The sequence below is a fragment of the Phyllostomus hastatus genome, unplaced genomic scaffold, assembly GCF_019186645.2.
Source record: "Phyllostomus hastatus isolate PE091 unplaced genomic scaffold, TTU_PhHast_1.1 phas_contig_86, whole genome shotgun sequence".
Lineage (NCBI taxonomy): Eukaryota > Metazoa > Chordata > Mammalia > Chiroptera > Phyllostomidae > Phyllostomus > Phyllostomus hastatus.
The window spans coordinates 51,638,314-51,662,445 of record NW_025333977.1 but is presented as its reverse complement, the minus strand read 5'-3'; the positions used below and the strand labels follow the sequence as shown (position 1 = coordinate 51,662,445).

The window sequence follows — 24,132 nt, the reverse complement described above, 5'->3', positions numbered from 1 at the left end:
ACCCTCCCACCTGGCAACCATCAAAATGTTCTTTGTATCTATAAATCTGTTTCTGTTCCACTTGTTCGTTTATTCTATATTTCAGATTCTTCATATAACTAAAATCATATGGCACTTGTCTTCCTTTGTCTGACTTATTGCACTTAGCATAACTCCCTCTAGGTCCATCCATGTCACAAATGGTAATATTTCATTCTTTTTTATGGCTGAGTCGTGTTCAATTATATACGTATATGCACCACTTCTTTATCCATTCACCTATTGATGGACACTTAGGTTGCTTCCATAGCTTCGCTACAGTAAATAATGCTGCAAAGAATGGATGTATATATCTTTTCAATTTAGTGTTTGTGTTTCTTCAGATAAATACCCAGAAGTGGAATTGCTGGGCCCTTGTCTCCTGTTATATAGCCTTCGTTTTAAAGTTTATTTTGTCTGGTATACATATTGCTACACCAGATTTTGTTTGTTTTCATTTTCATGAAATATCTTTTCCCATTGCTTTGCCTTCAGTCTGTGAGAGTCTTTTGATTGGAAGTGAGTCTCTTGCCGACAGCGTATGTGAGGGTCTTGTTTTGTTACCCATTCAGCCTCCATACATCTTTTGATTGGAGCATTGAATCCATTTGCTTTTAAAGTAATTATTGATATATTTATGTATTTATAGCCATTTTATTACTAATATCCTTTATCTTTTTTTCTTCTTCTTAAAGAAGACCCATTAACATTTCTTATAATACTGGTTTGGTGGTGATGAACTTTAGTTTTTTCTTATCTGAGAAGCTCTGTCCTTTGATTCTAAATGATAGCTTTGCTGGGTGGAGTAATCTTGGTTGTAGGTCCTTGCTCTTTTATCACTTTGAATATTTCATGTAAATTCCTTCTGGCTTGCAAAGTTTCTGTTGAGAAATTAGCCAACAATCTCATGGGAGCTCCCTTATACATGACAAACTGCTTTTCATTTGCTGCATTTAAGATTTTCTCTTTCTCTTTAACTTAGACATTTTAATTATGATGTGTTTTGGTGAGGGTCTCTTTTATGCTCATCTTGTATGGGGCTCTGGGTGCTTCCTGGACTTCTATCTCTATTCCCTTAATGAGGTAGGGGAGTTTTCCATCATTATTTTTTTTTCACATATGTTTTTCAAGTCTTTGCTCTTCTCTCTTTTCTCCTTCTGTCACCCCCTTGATGAAAATGTTTGTACACTTGAAGTGTCCCAGAGGCTCCATATACTATCCTCATTTTTTAAATTATTTTCTTTTTTCTTTTTCTTTTTTATTATTGTTCAACTACAGTTGTCCTCATAGTCATACCATTACTCTTCCCCACCTTCCCCACCTCCATCTCCTACATTCAATCCTCTCCCCCATTGTCTTTGTCCATATTCTGGTTGGGTATTTTTTGCTTCATTATCTTCCAAATCTCTGATTTAATCCTCTGCTTCTTCTACTCCACTATTGACTCCCTGTAATGTATTCTTCGTTTCAATTAGTATATTCTCCATTTATGGCTATTTTTTTTTATATTTCTATCTGTAGTTTTACGTTTCCTATCTCTTTGTTGAAGTTCTCAGTTCATCTAGTCTTCACCTCACTTAACTGAGCCTTCTTATAACCAGTATTTTGAACTTTGCATCTAGTACATTGCTTGTCTCCATTTTGTTTCATTATTTTTTCCCTGAAGTTTTGTTCTGTCATTTCATTTGGGACATATTTCTTTGTTTCCTCATATTGGTTGGTTCCATGTATTTGGTTCTATGTATTAGGTAGAGCTGCTATATCTCCAGAGCCTATAGGGTCCAGTAACACAGCCTTCCCAATCACCAAAGCTGGGTGCTCCAGGGGTCCTCCCATGGTGGGCTATGTACACCCTCCTATTGTGGTTGAGACTTGATTGTTTTTGTTACCTCAGTGGTAGAAATTTATTCCCAGGCTGATTAGTTATGAGGACTGTCTATGACCACAGTAGGGGATCAGCTAGTTTGGGGCCCACATCATGGAGCAGGCCTTACTTCACTGAGGCTCTGGTCTCCCCTTGAATGTGTCCTTGTAGAAATGGTTGCATGGGGCTTTGATATGGTCTGAAGTTGTCCACTAGGTGTGATGGCTCTGGGGCCTCCCATGAAGTGCAGGTGAAGTTCAGCCACCACTTGTGCCCTCCCCAGGGCCAACTGGCTTGAACTACAAAGCTGTCTTCAGATGGCTGCTGCTTGTGTGGGCCTGGAGGTGCCCAGGAGAGGTCAAGCTGTGAACCAAGGCTAGCTGCTGCTACTGCAAAGCTTGAGGCTGCTTGGCTAGAGGTATAGGACATCCTGAGGCTAGATGCTTCTTGTCTGAGAGATTTTAGAAAAGTCCAAAGCATGAACCAAGACAGACCATTTGTGTAGAAAAGCCACTGGAAATGGCTTGAGTTGGGCCCAAAAGTTGGGTGGGGTGGGGTCTCAGAGAATCAGCAGGGTAGGGTGAAAAGTGTTAGCTGGGTTGATGAAGATTCAGAAACAATGCCCACTTGCCAGCCATGTGGGGGGAGTGCCTAGAAAAGAAACAATGGCATCTCACAGAACTTTTGTGTAGGAGAAAGCTCCTCTCCAGCTTTGTCCTGATGCCATATAATTTAGCTCCTCCCTGTATGTCCTTGGTGATTTTGAATGCTGGAGCTCAGAGACAGTCTGAATAAGTCCATGCACTGGCCCTTTAAAGGGAAAGCCTGTTTTTACAGCCAGAAGTTATGAGGACATCTCTTTCCAGACCTGGAACCCCATGCTGAGGGTCCTGTTTTGGGGCTGGGACACTTTGGTCTTCAAGAGGGACTTTGGAATTTGAGATATCCTATTTTTCATCTGACACATGTATTTGTAGAACTAGCCCATTCCATGTCTCAGGTCTTTCTATTAGTCTTTTATTTTTTAATTGATTTTGGAGAGACAAAGAGAAATATTAATTTTTACCCATTTATTCATTCATTCTTTGGTTAATTCCTTTAAAAAAAGATTTTATTTATTTGTTTTAGAGAGAGGGGAAGGAAGGGAGAAAGAGAAGGAGAGGAACATCAGTGTTTGGTTGCCTCTTGCATGCCCCCTACTAGGGACCTGGCTCACAACCCAGGCATGTGCCTTGACTGGGAATCGAACCAGTGACCCTTTGGTTCACAGGACAGTGTTCAGTCCACTGAGCCACACCAGCCAGGGCCTTTGGTTGATTTTTGTATGTGCCCTGACTAGGGATTGAACCCACAGTCTTGGTGAATCAGGATATGCTCTAACCAACTGAGCTACCTAGCCAGGATCCTCCTAAAGTTTTGATGTGGCTTTTCTTAAGATTCTTATTTTTAGGACTTTTGTCCAGCTAGATTCCAGGTAGTTCTGAATGATGGCTGTATACTGCAATTTAGTTGTCATTTTGATGTACTTGTGGGAGGTTTCAAGTACTGCATTGACCTACACCAGTATCTTGACTGGAACCCCTACTCCCGTTATTAAAAACAGCTTATACTACAACAGCATAGGGGCAGACACTTATGGCTTTCTTTACAGTCAACAAAAAGATAAGTATGACCCTAGGACGGTAAATTTGCTGACAACCAGAAAGTGGAGATTCACAAAAGATATTTCCATAGAACTATAGAAATGTTCTAATTACAATTTTCTGTAACTTTTTTTGCTTTAGTACTCTAAAAGTTGAACTGTCAAAGCTCAAGCCTCTTATGTTTCTTCTATAAACGATTGCTCAGTCAGAGTTTTTTAAGACATGTTCAGGAGATCCCATGGGTCCTTGAGATCTTTTGAATGGATCCAAGTGTGTGTGTGTGTGTGTGTGTATTTGTGTGTGTGTATTTGTGTGTGTGTGTGTGTGTATATATATAGTTTTTACCATATATATATGATCATTACCTTTTAACTATCTCATTCTCTCAAGTTACAGAGTTGGGATTTACAAAGGCAACTTAGCAAATGCTAACTCAACAGACTTGGAAGCTGAAGCCTATACGAGAATCCACGCCTTTTGTTAAGGAAGTCTTTGGAGACGTGTGCAAATTGAAGCAATCCCTTTTTTCTCATTAAGTTTTTGTTTTGGTAAATATAATTAGTTTTTATACATATATAAATCTCATTCATATGAAGCACTTATTTTATTATTTAAATAAATTCATACATAAGTGTTTTGAGAATTGTTTTAATTTTAACTACAGTGTATGTTAATAGATAAAACCCACATAAGCAATAGTTTTCAGAGTCCTAAATAATATATTAAGAGTATACTGGGGTCCTAAAACAAAAAAGTTTCAGAACCAGTTATATCCAATTACATAGCTTTAAATACCATCCTTATATTTGTGACATGAAAATTTATATATACAAGTATAGCCACTCTCTGTATTAAAACTTTTTGATGGCTCTCCTACACATATGGAATAAAATCCAAACTCCTTTTTGTGACCTACCAGGTCATAAGGGATCTGGCTTCTGCCTCAGTCTCCAACCTAATTATCTATCACTTCCTGTTCTCTCTGATCATCATTAGTGCAACAATGGAATTTCTTCTAAACTGTCTAAAAAAAAACACATTCAGTGCCTTATATTTTCATTGCATTTTATTTATTCAGAAATAAATACAGTAATCAAAATAAAAATAATAGTGTTTAAACCAATATATGACAGAATAACACTTTAATGCTTGACATTTTTGACATTAGTTCTAAGCTATATCTTCAGCTTCAAAATAATTTACTCCTTCAATGGTTAATTGGTTGCTTACTACTGTGGGCTAGGTACTGTGGAGAGAAAAAGTCAAATTAATTATGGTCACAAATTTGAAAACCAAAAAGCCTATCAGCCAAGTGGATATAACAGTTTTGCAGGGTAAACACAGTTGAGTTCAGTTTGGGACACAATGAAATCAAAATAACTGGAGTATCAAGGAGTAACTACCCAAAAGGATGGCAAAGTTAAGAGTAGAGATTCAGTTCTACAGATATGGATTTTGCAATCACTAGCTTAAGAGTAGATGTCACTGAAGTGGCAGACACCATTTAAAAACAGAGGTAAAGTAAAATGAGTCCTCACTTACTAGGATTCTTGCAACCAGGAGCCAGGCATTATAGAGCATTCTGAAGAGAAAAGATTTTGCAATGTAGCATCACTGAAGATAGCCTTTTGAGATGCCCTTGATGTCTTTACTGGGGACCTTCTCTATACCAATGTAATAATCCCAAAACTATCATTTATGTGTGTTTTCAGAGTGTAGAAATAAATTACTATAGTGATATTATACTTGGCTCTCTTAAGAGACATTACTATTATTTCTATTTTATACAAAGCTTTGGGAAGTTTGAGTGATAAGGTCACAGATAGGTCATTGAAGCCTTTTGCTACTGTATATGCCAACACTTACAATGCACTTCACTCACTGTTCCATCTGCTTTTTTGGAAACAATGTGTCATACTCAATCTGTCCCCTTCCTGAACTATCTCCCCCAACTGAGGTAAGTTACTAAGAATGTTCCATAGTTACACAACACCTTCTAAGCCCACAGACCTTTGAACTGCTTCTAGCAAAATTTCCTCATAATTTTTAAATAGACTATCCATTCTGCAAGTGTCTCAAAAATAGGATGTCAGATTTGATTATAAATAATATGATTACATTAAAATATTTAGGATAATTTAGCATCCACTTTCTAGAAAAATTTCTTGCAGTAGCATGACAAGAATTCATGTGAAAGTAGAATTTTCCTTTTTTCTACATATTAATTTCCTAACATTTTATAGAGAAGCATAATTTCATAGCATGTTAAAGAATGAGTTCCTTAAAGCTGAGAGAGAGAGAGAGAGAGAGAGAGAGAGAGAGAGAGAGAGAGAGAGAGAGAGACTATGCCTTGCCAGAGAAACAAGGTTGCCACTGCTTGGAGTTTGCTGAAAGCAAAATGAAAGAGTTCCACCAAGTGGCCATAGAGAGACATGGCAGCTCATGTTTCACCAACACAAAGGAGAAAACAATTTCTCTAAAATCGAGTAGAGACATTTTTAACTGAAATTTCCAAATGTTATGCCATGTCACACTAAAAAACATACTACAGATACTTTTAAAATAATTATTAATTAATATTCCATATTATTATATTGCAACAGAAATAGGGTCTAACTGTGTTTTATTATTTTTATATTCTAAAACAAGTATAATCTGTCCATAAAGCCTGGGCTAAAAAAGTGTGGTTATAATCTTAATGTTTATGTTATAGTCATCTGTTTAAATTACTTAGCAGTTATACCATAAGTTACACTAAACTAAGTATTGGATTATGCTGATTCAGAAACCAACTGCATGCAAATGAGCCAAATATTTAAAAATAGCACTTTATAAATACAAGGGAAAGTCACCTCAGGGCTTTTTAAAAATAAAATTAGTTATAAACATAAGCATTGCTTAACTTGCATCCTTTATTATCCTAATTTTTTTCACAATACCCTGCTAAATTCCATCTCCATTACTAAGAAAACCTGCACAGTTGTCTCTCCTTATAAATGGAATTACAGTAGACCTCTCTATTTCAGAAGAGTCATGACTTATTTTAAGACTATAAATGCTACTTTTAAGATTTGTTTCTTACATTATCAAGCAGTAGTTCATTAGTACAACCATTTATAGTGTTTAATTAACCAAATCTTTCTGACTACATGCAATGCTTTTTGCATTGTGTGGAAACAATGCATATTATCATTGGGACAATATTGAAGAATATATTTTCATATTAAACCTATGAAATATCACTGAAACATGAAATTGGAGTCAGTGCATATAATGATGAAGAAACATGGATTTTGGCATCAGAGAGGCTGGATTTGAATGAAACCTCTGCCACTTTTTTTTTAACCTGGAGCAATTATGTCTTATGTATATAAGAAGAGGGAGATACTAACTACTACTGATCTGAACATTATAGAAATTAAATGATATATGTTATATTAAGCACTTAGATACACAGTTGACTATCATTAAACTAAATAACACTTTTGGGGAGAAGAATCCATTATTTTGTCTTGTCACTTGTGGTGAAAGTTCTGGAAAATTTATTGTACATGCTCATTGGATTTAAGAGATAAAAAATGTAAACAACTAATACAAAATAAAAGAAGACAAATGTTGCTGGTTTAATAGGAACATAATGTTTTTTTCTGTGAACTTCCTCCAACATAGATAATCTTTACAACCTACATTTCCATTTCTACAAGAAGTCACTAGGAGAATTCACACATAATAACAAGAACAACCCTTCTTGTCAACATTGTAATAAACATGATACTGAAAATGGAGAGAGAATTATAAAGTTAGTGGGAAATTAAAGTGTAGGGTACATATGAATCATTTGTGCTCTTCTTACATATTTTCTGTTTGAAATTAATCCAAATAAATAAAAGAAAAATAAAATAACTAAAATCCCTTTTAGATAAATTAAGTGAATAAATTTATCACCAACAGATCCTTACTTTAAAATGTTTTCTGATGTCATTTCTGCATAAGGAAAAATAACCACAGAAGGGAAGTTGTAGATGCAAGAAAAATGTTGAGCACAGAGGTGGTGAGCATGTGGATAGTTCTAAACATGCAGTCTGTGTGAAACAGCAAAAACAATGTGGAGAGAAAGAAAAGATAGAATTAAACATGGGATGGCAACAACTAAAATGAGAGAGATTGTGATTTGATAAAATAATTTTATTACACCAAAAAAGGAAAAGATATTGAGTAACATAAACTTTATACTTGAAGTTTTATGGTAACTACTAAAGTTTTATGGTAACTACTAAAACAGTAGAGGGAAGAAATTGAATTTAAAATAAAAACAACTTAATGTAAAGCTACAGAGAGATGAAGCAATGAAGCAGAGGAAAATATGTAAAATAAGAAATAAGATGGTAATGAATCCAAACATAGCAATAACACTAATAAACAGTTAAATGTTAAACTAAACAAATAATACATTTAATGCTATTTTGAGATCTACTTAATTGATGTATATAGAGTGCTAATTTATCTCTTTTAACTATTACACAGTAGCCCACAGACTAAATTCTGTACACCCATCCTCATGTGCTATCTGCTACCAATAGTCAAGCCACGTACAGAGTCTTCCTGTATGTCCCTGGTGAAGGGACTGTGAAGTAAAATTACAAGCTTTTTAGAGATGGGACATTCGAATTTCCTAAATGTTAAGAAACTAATTAATTAAATGACATTCCTCAAGATCTGATAAAATGTCTTTCTTCACACAAACACGCACACACAAATCTCTGCACTGCTTCTTAGTGTCCCTATAAAAAGTAGAGTTGAAAGGTATTTCAGGATATTATGTTTTATTCAGGTGGATTGATCTCCGTAATACCTTGAATCATACCTCATTTTTCAAAAACTTTAAAGCTTAAATAAGGCAATAATATACAGTTCTGTTCTACTTTCCTTGACTTTTAGGAACTTGTACTCCTGATTAGGTTGCTATGGCACTGGGTGAGTGTATACACGTGACTGGTATATGAATAGTCTACTACGTGCATGTTATACAAATATGGTGAAATAGGCATACTCACTGTCACTGTAGGTAGTTAATTATTAGCAAGAAAGGGAAGCAAAAGGAATTAGACACTGAGCTTAATAAACTGGGGAGCATAAGCTGTTTGCTTTACCAAGAAGCTACAGCGTTACACCCCAGGGGGTTAGAGCATTGCTCTACCAAGGGGATTAACACTTCTCTCTCTGCCCCCAGATTACCACCTGATTGTTGTGGGTGCAGGGGCAGTGCTGGACCATACAGGCCAGTCTAACTAGGGTAACTAGGGGTGGCAAACCTGTTGAAATCCATCAAAAGCTTGGAACGTGGGTTGGTTCTTTATTAACAGCACCTGATTTCTGCCAAACTCAAGCTAATAGAATCCTATGGGATATCTCTCTCTCTCTCTCTCTCTCACACACACACACACACACACACACACCATTCATGTGCACTCTCTCTCACCCAGGAGGACCCAACTATGGGTGTCTAGCAGCTACTGGAGTCATACAGATGAAACAGGCTCCACAAGTTTTGCTATGAAGCAAAACTCTGGACATTGGCTTTTGTCTTTGCCTTGCTGAAGACATGGTTGGACTTTTTCCATGGCAGGATGGAGAGAGGGAACAGAGACATAGAGGACAGAGGTGGTGTTCAGATACTATTTTATACTGGCCTACATGTATTCCCACTTTCTCCAAAGGTTTTAATTTGATATTTTTTGTATAGGAGACAGAGAGCCTTAGGTATGATAACTATAAAATTTGTTTGACAAATCAGGATATTTCTGAGTAAAATGGATCTTGAGGATAAACCAGGACCTATACTTAGACAACCTATGTGTCAAACAGACACTCTTCTGTTTTAATAGTGAAAAGTAATTATGAGTTGACATGAAGTCGGTCCCTAGGAGGTACTATGTCTGTCTTTTGCACCACCAGAGGGATGGTGGCCCCCTTTCTGTACAGCATGATTGTAAAGAAAGTGACAATTGTCAAAATGAGCAAGGATCTGCTACCATAGAAAGTGTCCTGAGGATGAATATGAAACAAATTGTTGCAATTGGCTAAGAACCAGAGGGAAGATAGAGATCAGGAGAATGGAGGTTTTTTCCTTAATTTTTCATCCATATTTTACCACACATTTCATACTGTCCAGCAGCTGCTTATGCAGAAGTCAGGCTGTTTTCTCTTGTTCTGAAACCTCAGGTAGCTTATGGCATTTTAAGGGGGCTATGACACAAAGTGCCTCCCATGATACCATTCTGTACCTGCATTAATCCCTTATTTTGGCTCCATCTTAAAAGACATTGGACCTTCATTTTTCCCCTTTCCCTTGTAAATTATTTAGTTCTAGAAAAAGTGAGCACTTACTGAAAATTACTGCCTACTGTGACATATTAAAATGCCTTAATTATGCTCAGGTGAAATTGAGATACTGGTGGGCAAGATGGGTCTCTGCTAATATTTTGGCATTATATTTGATTTTATTTACCTTTTGTTCAGTATGGTGTGAAGAGTTTGCTAAATATCCCAGCTTACTATTTTTCTAGAAAATTAAGATAATGCTAATACTAATTAAAATAATGCATTTAATTATGATTAGTGAGAAGTCTCCCTGTTGAAGCCAATAAAGAACTATAACTCTTTCCCAGACTTCCTTATTTGAAATATTTTTACCAAAAAGATATATTTCAAATAAATGTCTGATGTAAGAAAATGCCAAATATTTTTCTTGTGATTTAATATCCCAGCTAGGCATGAATATCTGAAATATCAGAACTCAATTGTACTCCATATTTAAAGTCTACTAAAATACTGAATCTATTCATGGGCAATACATGAGTGAGATTTGGCATAAAACTGGAGTTCTAATACCACACTTCTCTAGAGTTTCATATTGCAAAATAAAGTTGTTCATCTAAAAAGCACAATCTGTCCCAAGTATATGCATGCCATCAAAAAAAAATCCCATGAATTTTCTTCTTTTAGTTATCCCCCATGTTAATGCATGGATCTGTTTACTGTAGTAATCAGCTAAACTAATAAAATGGGAGGTGATTTTAATATTATGACAGTTGCAATACTGCTCATTCACAGGTACCCAGGAATGGCTATTCTCATTTGCACCATGTAGTGTATTTGCCAGCTCTGTGATCTTGGGAAACTCACCGTCTGCCAGGAATTACTTCCAACTGCCAGGAGTTACTTTCTCCAGCCAGTTGAGAAGAAAAGTAAGATTATATATGTGACACCCCCACAAAAACTGAAAATTTCAGAAGACAATAGATTTTTAAGGTTGAGAAGATAAAATATTTATGATTATTAATAGTGAAATCTTGTGACTTTGATTAAGAATGGCTTCTTCAGTTGGAAGCCATCTTCTAGATCTTTATTCTCAGGTTGTATGAAATTTGAAAATGTTTTAAATAAAAATTGCTGCCTAACTTGTCACCCAGTTTTCTTCCAATGCACAGAACTAGGAGCGTTTCAACAAATGGGTTGTGTGCACCATCTGTCCATTCTGTGTTGCATAGTAAATTTTATACTAAAAATGTCTTTTTCTTCCCACAGCAGAACACAAGAAATTTTCTGTCTTTCTTGTTCTCATGAATGACTTAATTTAGTCATTATATAGTCTTTAATATATATTGTTGATGGCTAGAGTTGTATAAAAGGTAGTTAAACATACACTATAATTTTATTTAAAAATCATAAAATCTGACACTCAATGAATGTCTGCAAATATTTCTGAAGTAGAAATCCAACCTAATTTTTGGATGTCTCTCTCTTCCTATTTGCAACTTCAACTATGTGTGTGTAACACAATTGCAAACTTTAAATGTCACATTAGACATATTTTAAATAGATATGTAAACATACACATATTTTATATCATTTTTGCATATAGATGCATATAAGTTCTCTAAACTTTGAAAAGCTGAAACATTCAGAAAAATATGTTTTTATGTAGCTGTTTATAATTTAACATGAAAATGTAAGTCTGAAAATAACCAAGAAACAGTTAAAGAAAATAATTATACAGTGCTATTTTTATCCTAATCTAATGTAAATATGTAAAGCTACAGACAACAGAGCCCAAGAACAGAATATAAAAGATTTAGAGGCTATGGGTACATGGCATAATACAATGAATTCATGAGAGCACAGACTGATATCAGCTCGAATTACTAAGTGCCTATTATGTGCCAGCTGTTCTATGTACTTCATTTAAATGTGAGCTAGCTACTCTTTCCAATGGAAGAGACTGGAAAATTGAGAAGTTTATAATTTCTTAAAATAATACTACCTGAATTATTTTAGGAATTTTGGCATTTATTTATTTACTTATTTTGCTTACACAAAATAACTCTCACACTTTTCATAAATCACATCCTTGGGCACAAACACCAGGATTCATAACCTCAGAGCAGTATCAACTACACCCACTATCAGCAAAATGCACTGAATGCAGTACATTATCAACAAAAGCTTATTGAATTAATTAAAAACTAATTTGAAGGTAATTGATCCAGTCAAATTTGTAAATTTTATTTTGTCAAGTTTTGTTGTGAATCAACCCAAGAAGCCTTGTGTATTAAAAAGGTGTTTCTCTTGCAGGGATTGATATATAAAATATTATGTAATAAATCACATTTTAATATACTAGAGACTATACTAACAGTTTTCTTTTAAACATGATTTTAACCTTAATGATATAAGTAAATATTTTATTCTGTAAGTATAATATAGTTTATATTTATAATTGTTAAAAATGTCACTTTCTAAAATTATGACAAATAATTCATTACATATAAAGGCTTTACTTTACAGTAAATAAATGTTGGCTATTATCCTAATTTATGCCTCCCAAGAGAGTGGTTCTCTACCTCTAGGTAGATATAAAATAAAACCCAATCTTGATGACTTCAGATTCCTTGTTTGGCAAGAACTGTATTGCTACTAATTAATTAAAATAGAAATAAAAGACTCCTGGAAAAAAAAAAACAGCTTTCTGATTGAATAACTCAGGTTTGAATCTGTCTAAATGCATTTCCTCAGAAGAAAACTGGTGAGGTCAGAACACCAAGCCACCAGCTGCAGTGCTCCATGGGAGACAACTGGGAACAGCGCTGCAATCTCTATACTTCATGGGAGACACACGGTGTCACAGAATTCCTTTCTCTACCTTTGTGTTTAACTATGCTAAATCCATCCCTCCCCAATTTTAAATCCCCTCTTGCTTTCTTCTCTACTGCCCCCTGAAACTATAGTTTCTGTGTCTTTTTACAGAGTCCACTTAATAATTTGGAGCCCTAGGGGGTCTTCTCTATTCCAAATATTCTCCAGGTCTAGGAGGTCTAGGAGGCATCTAGGGTAACTTTTTGAACTAAATTTATCTGTTAAGAAAAGCACATGAGTTCAAAAGTTCAAGATATAGCATGTCTCTTTTATTCTCTGCATGATATTTATACCAATTTTTATACTGACAATTTCTCAAAACTGTAATTTCAACAATCTACATGTCTATACTTACAAGATTTCAATCATAGTTAAATTCATTCTAACATTCTTCTCCAAAAAAGGATCTCATACATTGTTATGAATTGATGATGAGAAGTGATTTTGATATCTTTCTCCAGCATTTTGATAGGATAAAGTCAGTCATAAGTATAAAACTGGGTTTTATTATTATTTTTAAATTTTGGAACATACACTCAAGGTGAGTATATGGTCAACACAGTAAATCAGTTAGGTAGATATGTTTAGGAATGGCAGCAAAACATTGGCGATTTATACCATATTGCTTTCAGCCCAGTAGGGCCAGCTCACCGTTTTCGCAGCCTCTGGGGAAATCAGACTGTTTGCAGGTCACGAATGTTAATTTAAAGCCTCTGGAACAGTGACAAAGAGAAAAGGACAGAGGAGCCACCACTGCTACATTTACAGAGCAGGCAGCATGTTGAGGGCCTATCAATATTCTTCCCTAAACACCCCATGGGTCCTCATCATAATTATGAAATCCAAATTCCTTCCACTCTATCCCTGTTTGACCTCTTCTTGTACCTCTCTCTGAGGGACTCACTCAATCCCAAGCATGCTAGGATTCTAAGTTGATGTCTTATTAATTTTAGGACATTTACAGGAAAAATTTTCAAATGAACAGGTGGCTACTGATGCCCAACTCAAATTAATTTTCAAAGCATTTCCAGAGTTTATTGAATATTGATGAAACTTATAACACATATAAAGGACATAACAGAAATTAATAATCAATGAACAACAAAAAGTAAAGACTAAATTTTCTTCTCAGCAAGTAAGTGTTCTGATTTGCAATAAATAACTCGAGTGAAAAACCAATTTACTCACTGAGAAATGACTACAATGCATTTAGTCAAAGAATAAAATATTGAAAATAAATTTTCTTCCTTTGTGGCAACACAAAAATATTAACTTTCCAGGAGCACAAAAGCTCCAATACTAGCATTCTCACACAGTTGTATGTTCTGTTCTGAAATAATATAAATATGAGGGATAATTTTTATACATTATCCATAAATAGAAATCAGAAAACCATACGAATTTAGGTAGTATACATTATGCCGAGAATTTGCTAGGCTTGATTTTCTTAAGAAAGCAGGAACTACTATTCTTTTTGATGTTTCATGATTTTTCTTTGCTATTAAGAAAATGTGCAAAAATGTAAGTCAATTTTATGGTGGACATAAGTAAGGAGATGTTTTCAGGGCAGCAACAAATCTGTCATTAGCATCTGGGTAAGAAGTAAAATGCCTTCTGTTAAGTGCAAAGAAAATAGTAAACCATCAAATTCTAGGGAACTGGAAACCAAGCATTGAACTTCCTGAATTAAATAGTTCTTTCTCATTCCTAGCTAACCAAAGTATCATACTGTGACCTAGCTCCAGAAGTCAGGGGTGAAAGACTTACTTAAAAGTATAGATGACAACTGCACATCATATGCTTAGTTTTCTGAGCAAAATTTACCTAGAAACATTATTTTATATGCTAATAAATAATAATACAAAAAGAGAGGTGTCATTTCTCACCACAAGCATACCATGTGATTTCAGGTGTGTCATCTCAGACATGAAATCAGAAATTTACAATCTAAAGAAACGCTCAAAACTTTTATGCTCAGGTTATTTGGTCTGTGTCTGTGTGCACCAAGTGCCTGTTGTATTTTTCCTCATGGAATTAATCTAAATTTACGAGATACTTCGCAAAAGTCCGATTAGCTCTTTTTCACACCAGCTCAACTCTGCTCGCTATGAGTAGCTAGGATGGCACGGTTAGTACCAAGTCCTTGGACGGTACCCAGGAGAAGTCATCTCATTCACATATTTGCGATTTCCTGTAAAAGCATAATTCTTTATTTAAGAAGAAAAGTACATACTCGACCGGTATGAGCAGAAACTAGTAATAACCAGAAATACAATTAGCAGCAGTTTTAAATGTTCACATGTTGCCATATCTTTTTAATTTCCTCTAATTCCCTTATTATTTAAAAGCATTCTTACAAATTAAAATGAAGACCATGATGAACATTTGCACAGGTTTTTTTTTTAAGATTTTATTTATTTATTTTTAGAGAGGGAAGGGAGGGAGATAGAGAGAGAGAGAAACATCAATGTGCGGTTTCTGGGGGTCATGGCCTGCAACCCAGGCATGTACCCTGACTGGGAATCGAACCTGCGACACTTTGGTTCGCAGCCCGTGCTCAATCCACTGAGCTACACCAGCCAGGGCTAGGTTTTTTAAAAAACAGTTTTATTGTACAGGGATTATCCACATTTATTTTACCATCTTCTTATGAGATAAATTATTTCAAAAATTGTAAATATGAAACACAGCTCCTATTTAAAGCAAATATTTTCATTTTTGTTAATTGTAGGCTGTCCTCATTTACCTACTGTACCACACTTGTCTTCATTTCCTCTAAGTACTTCTCAATGTCAGAGTCAGTAATATGTTTAAAGGGGCATGATTTATCCCTGGCTTTCTTGTTTAGCTATTTAATTTTCAGACCTATGAAAAGACACGTTTAAGATGATCTCTGTGGAAATGTCTCTTTTCATCTACCTTAAAATACACTTAAGTCCAACTTACATATGATTTGGATAAGCACTTATTTTGAGGCAAAACTTTTACTAAGACAAATAAGGCAATTTAGATAAATGAAGAAATCTTATGAATAATTAAAAATAAAAAAATTACTTTCATTAAAAATAAAAAATTTTAAAAGATTTGTGTTCTAGATTTTTAAAAATTATAATCAATTTCATAAGAAAAATCTGTTAAAAGAAAAATGGCAATCCCTAAAATAAAAGTATTCATTTATATAAGAATACTTTATTAAAATTCTATAATACAATCAATAACAATATATAATAATAATGTATTTAATAACAATGAGTATAATACATCAATGCAAATAAAAATGTTATGCTAAACTGATTTTCCATGATGTTCGACACATTTCAGGTACTAGAATAAGTATCTGAATAATTTCAATTACTAAAACTGCTCACTACCTGTACCTTTTCCCTTAAAAATAGGTAATTTCTCACATTCATAAAACACATATAAATGGTTTATCTTAAACATAGAATTAACAATGCTTGAGTTCTTTTTCTAGAGATTTTGTCTTTTATTCAAATCATTATGACAATTGCATAAAACTTTTATTTCACATTAAAATATTTAGTTTCTGATGAATTTTAATAAAGGAAAATATATATTTTAGAAAATACATTTTAGAAAGGTTTTCAAAATCAAAAAACAATCCATGTAGCAATAGTATGATAAGTCTAAGTTAAAATAGCAGCAATTATTATTAAATAAGTACCTACTCCATTCCAAACACGAAGCTACATTCTTTCTTACACTTTTAGTATTAATAGCCAACCTTTAAGGTATGAGTTAGAATATGCACTTCACTTTAAAATGTGAAAATTCAGACAAGTAAGTAACTTGTCAAAAGTTACAGCATTAATGTAATATCAACCTAAATTTGGATTTGAACCTTGTTTTATCTGCAGAGAACTCCATTGTGCAAATGTACCACAGCAAAGGGGGAGAAAATGGGACATCTGTAATGGTGGCAACAATAAAAATAAAGTTTAAAAGAGAATGAATTAACTGATCAACAGGTAAGTCATATCAGCTTTCATTTACTGAGTGCCAAGTATGTGAGATCTCATTCTTCATCAATAACTTTGTAAAATTTTTATTCCCATAGTAAAAAGGAGGATGTTAAGGCTAAAGAGGATAAGAAACGGATGTCACTGCATCCCAGGTGACACAGCTTGACAGCTGTAACTGTAAGGTCTGGGATGGAACCAATGCTTGACCACCCAAGAGTCCTTGTTTCACAGCACTTGCCCTTTCCACTATCACATATCATCTACTCTTCAAATAGCAATTTTAATGAAATTAGTACAAAGGTGAACATAAGCAGGACTTAAGTTTAAAATATTCAAGAACATACAAGATAAAGATCTAAAACAGTAATCCTCCTGAAATGACAAATAATGAATGACCACATATTACTCCAGTATTGATCTGTAGAAATGTATAAGGATAAGACTTTTTCCCCCACAAGAGATGATTTCCTATGATCTTTTCATCTACAGCCCTCTCATTTATCACTCATGACATCCCCTTGTTCAGTGCTGCTTTTTTCCCTGCTACGGTGACAGAGCAGAAGCTCAAATCCTGTCTCTCAAAGCTTATTTCTATTCTCAGGAGGTGAACAAAATTAGCTTAGGAGTCAAATATTGCCATTGTCTTTTCTATGTAAGTTTATTAAATACAATGCTATCTTAAATACAATGCTGTCCCCATAAAGAAGAGGATGCTAAACATGAAGTTTGCCTGTGTTTGCTCATTTCTAAGCAGTGAAATATCAACTCTAAGTTTAGGGGAAACATAAAAACCTAAAATACCTTAATTTTTACATATGCTAACCATTTCTGGATTTATCAATTATCGCTAAGGTAAATCTCAGGCATATTCTTTACATTCCAACCTTGGCACATATATGTGAGACCACTCCTGAAACATGCATCCTTACCTAGTGAATAATTGGGAACTGATTTCTGAATATGTAGCTTACTTCCTATTGCTCCTCCATGCATTTTCTAAAGCCCTCATCTTTCAGAAATCTGGCTTTCTTAATGATCCCTCAAAGCAAGAGAATATCTATTTGACTCAAATCTACCAAGGATCTCTTGATCAAATCCCATTGTTCTTGTGTTCCTAAAATAACAGCAAGTATTCTTGAGGATTTTGAATGTGCCAGAGACTCATATTTTTACATACCATGTAATCCCATTTGTCTTTAACTTTTTAGCTCCTTTTGTCTTCAAGACAATCTAGATGAAAACAATGAGGTTCAGCGTGAAACTAATTTGCCTAATTCATATAGTTAGAAAGTAGAAGATGCAGGATTTGTACCCATTTTCAGAAACTATTAGGTTGATCAGTACCCTCTACTGTCTGCAAGGAGATTCTCTGAATAATACATGATATATAGAGACATTCAGAACTAAAATCTAGTAAAATGCTAGAGAATTCTAGTCAATGCTAAAAGAAAAACTGTTCTAAGTCAACCCCAATTAAAGTCTGAGTCAGAAGAAAAACTATAAAACACTATATCTAACAGTCTAACAAATGGGGAAGCTGAAACAAACAGTAGATTACTTGCCTCATTAAATATTACAATAAATCTTAGAGTCAAACTTCAGTTTTTCATTCCAAGGTGCTATAATGTTTGATGATCTCTTGTCTCAAAAAGTAGAACTAAAGAAAGAAGGCCGTGCCTTAATCTTTTTACCCCTAAACTTGAATTTATTGCTGGGCTTATTTTGTTGCTGGCTAACTGAAATCTAAACTGAATGAAAGATATTTGTACTGTTTGTGCATTCTTCTAAGCAATTGTATCTTTTGACTTAGTTCCTTTAGTGACTAAGGTTAATGTTACTCTAATTGGTATTCATTTTGGAAACTGTGAACACTCTCAAGTGACCATTATGTGTAACAGCACCAACCACCACCTGTTCAAGTCATGTATCTGTTAGATATTGATCCCTAATACCCTGTATTTTCAAGGTCTCATGTGCCCTTTGGGCTGAAATGATAATAAATAATTCCATAAATTCTCAAGAATTTAACCAAATTATTTAGATTATACTTACCAAGAATCAGTTACATTTTAATACTTTTTAATTAAATTTTAATATAGTTATACATAAAATTCAGAAAAAATGTCTTCTAACCTTTATAATGTGCACTGCTGTATTTTCTGAACAGCAAGTACAGTGCTTCCTAATGAGATCATGTGTGTACATTAGCCTCCTGAGAATTATTACCTATAATTTCTCCTATTTCATGGTATTTATGTTTTACACCATGCTTTGCATATATCTATTAAATTTGTAATCAATTTTCATGAAGCAATAAGCTTATTTTTATGTTAACACAAATGACATCACTATGGTTCATGTAGGTTTTCTTTCCTCACCTTAGAAAGTTGTAATCTGTAGGATTTTACTAGATCAAGATTTTAATAGAATTCCTTCAACAACTATTCCATAACTACTTACTTTTTAAATGTATGCTTATTGTGATAATAGCTGGAGTATAAGAAGTCTAGAATATGGCTTTTGTAAGCAATGTATTTCTGAGCAGATGGCCCGAAAGGCAAAAATAATTTTTAAGAGAGAAAATATCCTAAATATTTATGTATTTTATCATGTTCTATATGAAATAACATATTTGGAAAGCAGAGTAAGTATTTTGAAACAAAGTTAATTTCCAACATCACACAGCACCAATACCTTCCTCCACAAATTTTATTAGTTATAATACAGGTGACTTAAGTTTAAATGTGTGTGAGAGAAAATATAAACTGAAATAACTCATGAAGACTGCATAGGAGGGGTAAGTATTAAAGAATATGGAAATCTGTGTCAGCAGAACAACAAGGAATGAAATAGGCATTTTACACAGGTTCAGAAAGACAGAAATAACCCAGGCACAGAAGGTACTTACGTTACTGATTCAGAAGACACATGAGAATGGCAGTGCTTTAATTGTATCTATCGTAAACTGGAACATGGATAAAACTGAATGGTGAAGCACTGGAGGTAAGAAGGTTGTGAAGAGCATGGGCACAGTGAACTGGGCCTGGTCTGATCAGGACTTTGGCAGAGGCTTAGGCACTGAGACCAAAGAAGGTATATCTTCAAAAGTTTTTTTTTCAGAGACACATTTAAGGCATTATTCTATATTGAAGAACCTCCCAGGTTAGCACAAGAATCAAGAATATCTAAATCTGACTTTTGATAGATAAGAAATTCATAAATCTAATAAACCAGCCAATATTCTTGATTTTACATTTTATAGGCTCAAACTATGCAAACACTTACTAAGGATATCATTAGAGGAATTATGCAACAGAAATATTAACAACAGCTAAAAATTAACTGTATGGGTATGTACATTTCCAATATCATTTAGAACAAATACTTTTATCAATTATGACAAACTATGTGATGTTCTACATTAAAACTATGGGCAACTAAGTTAAAAAGGCAAACAGTAGACAAAATAGATGACATAATTAAATCATAATTGCTTTCATAGTTTTACTTGTATATCTTTGTTTTTTGAAACTTCAAAGACCTTTTATTCACAAACCCTAGCAGGTTTAACTTTGAACCCAGCTAATAGCAAAATAGCATCTTTAGCAGGATCTGGGATGAAGGTGCAGACCTAAAGATCATCTCTTAACCAAAGTATTTTAAAAAATACATATATACATCTGCATAAGTATTTTTTTAAGCAAAATTCTCCAGTGTTGCAAAAGATATCCCAGAGTGATTTCGGTCCATATAAAACAGCACCTTGCACTATGTTGCCTTAAAAACCAAATTCAGGTTATGCCTGGGAGAAAAGTAAAACATTTCCTCTTTTAAAAAAAATCCCCCTTTTTCCTCCTTCCTGTTCAACTTCCACTGCCTATTCCTAGAAACACTCAGAGAACGTATAAACAAGACCCAGCCCACTTCTCTTGGACTCTGCCTGTCTGAAGGTTCACTACAGATTGTTCCTTAAGAATTTTTGCCTCTGCCACAATCAGGAAATTGAGCTCTAATTTCTGGGAACTGACAAAAAAAAATCCTATTTCCTTCAAAGAGGAAACTGGCTCCGACTGGAACACCAGCATGTGCAACGGGAGTCTTTCTAAATAAAAACACCTAACACCTTATAGCCTAAAGTGTAACCTACAGGTAAAAATGAGTAGCAGTAAGTTGTATATACCAAAAAGTTACCAATCTCCCCATCTTTAACCATAAAGCAAACAGAGGGGAGGAGCATAGAGTATTTGAGCTCCTGTCCCTTCCAAGAACTTTGAGGCACATTCCAGGCTAAAGCCACAATGCTAAGTCACAGATCACATCTTTGCTGGGTAGCGCTGCCACTCCAGGGCAGCCTGGCTCATACCCGCATTGCCCAAACTTTCTCTCTCATATGCAGAATGCTTAAGGATCACTAGGGAAATTATTTGTTTCCTACTTGGAAACAAATAATTTGACTTTGTCACCGACAAACTCCTAGAAACTGCCCCGAGACCATCCCCCACCCCAGTTCAAAGTCACAGACCCTTCCAGTTGATGGGCTCCTTGACAGACTTCTGCGGCAGCTCGCTGGTTTTAGAGAAATGTCTGCACCCAACGAACCCTGGGTACACAACAGTGGGGAGGGGTGGGCAGTCTGCAGCATGTGGTGGCGCTTCCTGTAGATGGCACTGCCCTTCTTCTGAGCATAAGAACCCCAGAGCAAGAAGGTGAGACCACCTGTATTCTGATTTACCCAGGACACAACTGCGTCAGCAAAGTGCTCGCAGCCTTTCTCTTATGAGAATTGGCCTGATGTGCCCGGACCATGAGCACAGCGTTGAGCAGGAGAACACCCTGCTGGAGAAATCTCCATGACCAGGATGCACAAAACCATCTATGTCTGTAGACAGCTCTTTGCAAATGTTTTCCAAACTGGGTGGAGGTGGAACAGGTCTTGGAACACAGAGACAGAGCCCATGAGCTTGATTGGGCCCTGGTATGAATCCTGTCCCAGGAAGACAGCCTTCACTCTCTGGTGTCGCACATTCGTGTCCACTTGAACACGTGCTGTGGGGGTGGATAAACAGCGTAATGTCTTCTTTCTTCTGCAACAAACCTCATTAGCTTTATAAAATACGGTTTTCTGAACTCTCTGCTGAAGTGTTTCTTCCAACTTTCACCAAAACCCACCGGCCTGTGAGTTAAAGGTGGGCCTAGGCCTTGTTCTAGACCAAGTGCTCAGGACTCAGCTGCAACGAGGCCGGTGTGCCCCGCTTCTCCCGCTCCGCTCGGGCCTCCGCTGGACGAGGCTACCTGCGGCATCCAGGCTCTCCTCAGCTACCACTACCACATGGTCCCAGGGTTGCCCGGCTGGGGGCTACAGACACATGGCTTCCTTGCAGGGCTAGGGAGAAAAAGGAGGAGAGCATCTTCTGGCCGATCATCCCCAAGCCGAGTGGGAAGCAAACACGTGCCCCGCCGGGACCCACGAGATGGATGCAGATGGTGGCGGTGTGCAATCTGCTTGTATAATATCTTGAATGAGATCTGAAGGGAGAGGGCTGATCAAGAAATAGTGATGTGAAGGATGCAGAACTGACTCAATGATGCAAACAAATAAGAAACCCCGCCAGGGCCCTGTAGAGTAATGACGGAACATATGTAGCAGAACAGAATATTCTACACATTAGGAGGGAAAGGGAATATATTAAGAAATGTACAGTACATAATGTCAGACATGGGGTAAAATTATAGTTACATTATTTCAAATGGTTTGAAATATTACACATGATGTTAAAGATATAGAAGGTCCTAAATCAGTGGATTTGTAATGATATGTCTTAATCATCAAGATCTAGATAAAAATAGTTTAAAAGGGCTTTAGAGTACTGACATTCTTAAAATTACCAGAATGAAATAGGCACAATCAAAAGTGGAATTTGAAGAAAAAGATCCAGCTTGAAAATATCCGCTCTAATAGCCCTCCTGATTGACCTCAGTGTGGGCTGCTGGTGTTAGCTTCTAGTGCATACAGCCTGTGCAGTCACAGGGCCCTAGACTTAGCAAAGTCCTCATGTGATTCAATTTCCTGGCTATTGCTATCTTGATGGTTTTAATATTTTTAAACAAATAGCTCCATATTTTCATGCAGCTGGTCCTGTGCATTAAGTTATTATAAGGAGAAAAGTAATTGGCAAACAAAGTAAATTTATTTCAAACAAAGCAGCATACACTCAAATGTCACTGTAGTAGAGGGTCTGCCTTTAGAGGCAATTTGAAAAGGATAGTGAGAAAGTATAAGGAAGAAATTAGCTGGTGAACCAATAGCCAACATGGAGCCTGTGTGCTCTTGGGCAGAACGGCTGCCGATCTTTTCTTCTCATGGCCATGAAAGGATCAGTAGAGCAAGACAAAAGTTCAGAAACCAACATTCCCACCCACATCCTGAATACCACTATTGCTTAAAGACAAGAAGCCCAATAGGAAGCAAGGTACTGCAGGTAACAGACACAACAGAACTCTGACCTGGAGTTCTAAATGTTAGAAGGGACTTATAGACAGCTGAGAGGTTGGTGTCTGAATCTACTACCTGCCATCATGAATCTTTTCTTTTATAAGCATAGTGACAAGGCAAAGCACAAAAAAATGGATGCATATTTTATTCTGTGTTTTAAAGTATAAATAAAACTCCTACCTCAACCCGCATAGTGATATTATAGCCCAGTGTTGTTTTTCAAACTCAAAAGGATTCAATTACTTATTTCCATATTAGCAATAGATCACAAAAAGCCTACTATATTTCACAATATTTTATGAGGAAAAAATCACTATTTAGTTACTTAACCTCAGATATAACCAACATGAGCATCAACACACCCCATCTCAATTCAACTGGAAATAAAAAAAAATGAGCTATCTTTATAAGACAACTCTTTGAAAATGCCTTTCTCGAAAGTTTTGCCATTCCAAAACTTTGCCCATTGTTCCAGAGCCAGAGCCCTACAAATACACAGACAAACTTGAAGACATACTGACCCAGAAAGTATAGAAGGGTGACCGTCAGGATCTGTGGGGAGAGGGCTTTGGGGATGCATTGCTTCATGGGTATAAAGCTTCGGATTTGCCAGAGTTCTGGAGATGGACAGTCGTGATGGATGCACAACAATATGAATGCCCCACCGAACCATATTTAAAAGTGGTTAATATCGTATATTTTGTTAACTGCATTATACCACAAAAATTTTAAATAGACATATCTTTAGAGAGTTTTGCAAAACAATTATTTCTATCTCCAATTATCATTGTCTGTTATAGTCTCTTTGGCCAACCCAAAGCAGAAGAGAGCCATACAGAATGAGTAGAGAAGTTTGTTATGTGAGGCAAAAAGGGTCTCAGAATTTACTATCAAGATCCAATATATAAGGAAAACTCCCTGTGATTTATTACATAG

At 35.6% G+C, this 24,132-nt stretch overlaps 1 protein-coding gene and 1 pseudogene across 1 annotated transcript in view; both read right to left on the bottom strand.

Annotated features, from left to right (window-relative positions):
* ROBO2 (roundabout guidance receptor 2) overlaps positions 1-24,132 on the bottom strand; it is a 1,629,349-nt gene that overhangs the window by 1,536,694 nt on the left and 68,523 nt on the right. The gene's annotated exons all lie outside the window — the stretch shown is intronic.
* Positions 21,218-22,126, bottom strand: LOC123826866 (annotated as a pseudogene).